Here is a 3,053-nt window from a genome sequence, read left to right as displayed (position 1 = left end):
GGCTGTAGAAAGAGCACAGGAATAAGGACAGTAGGGATTTATATAATAAGTCTTATTCAGGAGCCTCTAATGCCTCATAAACACAAACTTTAAATATACAAAGAAATTTCAACATCAAGCTGGATTAATCAGCCAACTGAGTGCTCTGCTGCGAGTGCTATAATATTCAAACAAATTCAAGATATATGATACCAGTTAACTTGGCTTCCATACGTGATTCTTACATAAATGACAAAATGGGCCTTTCGATTTGTGTAATAAATACCTCAGTTTGGTTCTTAAGGGTAAACATGCCAGTCTTTTGTTTATGAAACACAGTGTCAGGCAGTGGTGTTTTATATATTTCATAGTAGTAGTAAGTAAAAATAAAAATTAAAAATAATAAAAGTAGGGCCAGGCACGGTGGCTCACGCCCGTAATCCTAGCACTCTAGGAGGCCGAGGCAGGAGGATCGCTTGAGGTCAGGAGTTTGAGACCAGCCTGAGCAAGAGCAAAACCCTGTCTCTACTAAAAATAGAAAAAATTAGTCGGACGTCGTGGTGTGTGCCTGTAGTCCCAGCTACTAGAGAGGCTGAGGCAAGAGGATCACTTGAGCCCAGGAGTCTGAGATTGCTGTGAGCCAGGCTGATGCCATGGCACTCTAGCCTGGGCAACAGAGCGAGACTCCGTCTCAAAAATACTAAAAAAATAATAAAAGTAATTCTAAAATTAATTGAGCAAATACTGTGTGCTAAAGAAAACATAGTGCTTTATATAATAAACATATGTAATATAGATATTCTTATCATCCTTTTATAAATATAAATCTTTCAACATAACTTGATATCTTTAAGAACTTTGCCCCTGGAATTAGGACACATGGATTTGAATCCTGGCACAGCCACTTACATATTATGTGACATTGAAAAATTATTTAAATTTTCAGTGCCTTAGATCTACAAAATGTGATGGCTGGTGATGAGTAATAATCCCTACCTCACTGGGTATTTGTGAGGAACCAATGAATGAGTATACATTGGAAAACTTAGAATGATGCTGACATATAGTAATTGTTCCATAGAGAAAATGTATTCATATTATTACAGATGAAAAAAATCGAGGATGTTAGAGGTTAAGCAACTGATCCAAGAACACTCAGTCATAGTGGGTGGGGAAGCTGGCCTTATCCCCAGCTCGTTTGATTCTGTGTGAAAAAGAGAGTGGGGTTAAGGAAAGGAGAGATCAAAAGAAGGACCAAATGAATGCTCTGGGAGAAGAGATTTGTCTGATGCACCGTGTGGTGTGCAACTTGTTCTCATCTTCCTCTACAGTATAGATGGCAAATTCTACTTTGTTCACTGGTCTCCAGAGGTGGAATTTTGTGTAGGGAAATAAAAAGGATGATGAAGAGAGGTTCATGAATGGTATATGTTATATGTTTATAACCTAGAACAAAAAGATCTAGAATGTTGAATACTAGAGAGCTAGCTTCTCCTTGCACCACTAAATAAATGATGAAGTGTGTTTGAAAAGATTTCAGCATGTCTCAGACAGACCCTATTGATAAAATTTATCTTAAAGTAATATATGGAGATTAAAGGTGGAGAATCAATTATGGGCACCGGATAAAAATGGACCACATGAAACTGAGAAGGCAAAAAGGAGAAGAATGTCTGTAAACAAGATAAGGATCTATTGTTGCTCTGAGAAACTTCTAAAAGGCAAGCAAAACCTAAGCAATAAATAGAAAAGATCAGCCTCCCTCATGACCTATTTTATAAGTGCTTAATTCTCTCTGCCTGCTAAGTGTTTCTTGAATCACATGGAACATGATGGAGATTATGCTTTGACTTGGGATTGATTTTGTAGAATGCTTACAAATCTGGTCTTCTAATTAAAATTTTCTCACTTAGAAGTAAGTTGAATACAGATATTTTTGCACGTATCTTAGAAAATATCCTACTTAGAAATTTCAGATTTCTACTTCAGATGTTTTAAAATCTGTAGGTAAGGAAAAGTAATATACGTATATTATTGAATTCTATTTGTACTTATTTCATTATGTTGTCTGAAAGTATATTTAGCTTGTCTATTTAAAAAAATGTGTTATCAATAAAGCAAATATTCTTCAGGAAATTTATTTATTTTATTTATTTATTTTTTTGAGGCAGAGTCTCACTCTGTCTCCCACTAGAGTGCAGTGACATCATCATAGCTCACTGCGACTTCAAACTCTGGACTCAAGCAATCTTCCTACTTCAGCCTCTGAGTATCCAGTAGTAGGACTACAGGCATATGCCACCTTAATTTTTTCTATTTTTGGTAGAGATGGGGGTCTCATTCTTGAGCAGGCTGATCTTGAACTCTTGACCTCAAGCGATCCTACCACCTCAGCCTCCCAGAGTGCTAAGATTTAAAGGCGTGAGCCACCGTGCAGGACCATGCAAATTTATGTATTTTAAATAATTGTAAGAGGGATTAACTAGCTATAAGAGTATATTTTTAGGATTCCTAAACAGAAGCCTCTGGACAGACATTATCTATAGCTGTTCTCATGTTTTCCTTTGGTATGTCACTGCCTTAGAAAGCAATACTTTCAAAAACTGTAAGAACTTATCAGAGTGCTCAAAACATTTATGTGTTTGTAGATGTAAATTTTCATTTTAGTCCTTCTAAGGTAAGCAGTTCTTTCTTTGGTAACAATAAGATATTCAGGATACTGCCTTCAAGGTATTTCTCATCCTGATGTGAAATCTTAGAGTTTGGCAGAAACTACTGGCAGTTTTGACACTGAATTAGAGTGTTTTCATTAGTGAATGAAAAACAGCCGTCTGTAAAAAGAAAGAGACCTTGGGGCAGGGACAAAGCTTAGAGAAACTACCACTCTTGTGGAGCCCGGACCTTTGAATCTGTCATCTTCATTTGATAGGGTCTTAAAGTGGTACTGGGTCAAAGCAGGCCGTCAGGAAGGGAGGCTTTTAGTGGAAAAAAGTAGCATTAACCAAACATTTGTTGAATGCTATTTTAAAGAATCATCTCTAATGTTACATCTCCTAATCACCATTGTAATGCAG

The sequence above is a fragment of the Propithecus coquereli genome, unplaced genomic scaffold (assembly GCF_000956105.1).
Source record: "Propithecus coquereli isolate 6110/MARCELLA unplaced genomic scaffold, Pcoq_1.0 Scaffold319, whole genome shotgun sequence".
In the NCBI taxonomy this organism is placed as follows: Eukaryota; Metazoa; Chordata; class Mammalia; order Primates; family Indriidae; genus Propithecus; species Propithecus coquereli.
This window is presented reverse-complemented; position numbering follows the sequence as displayed.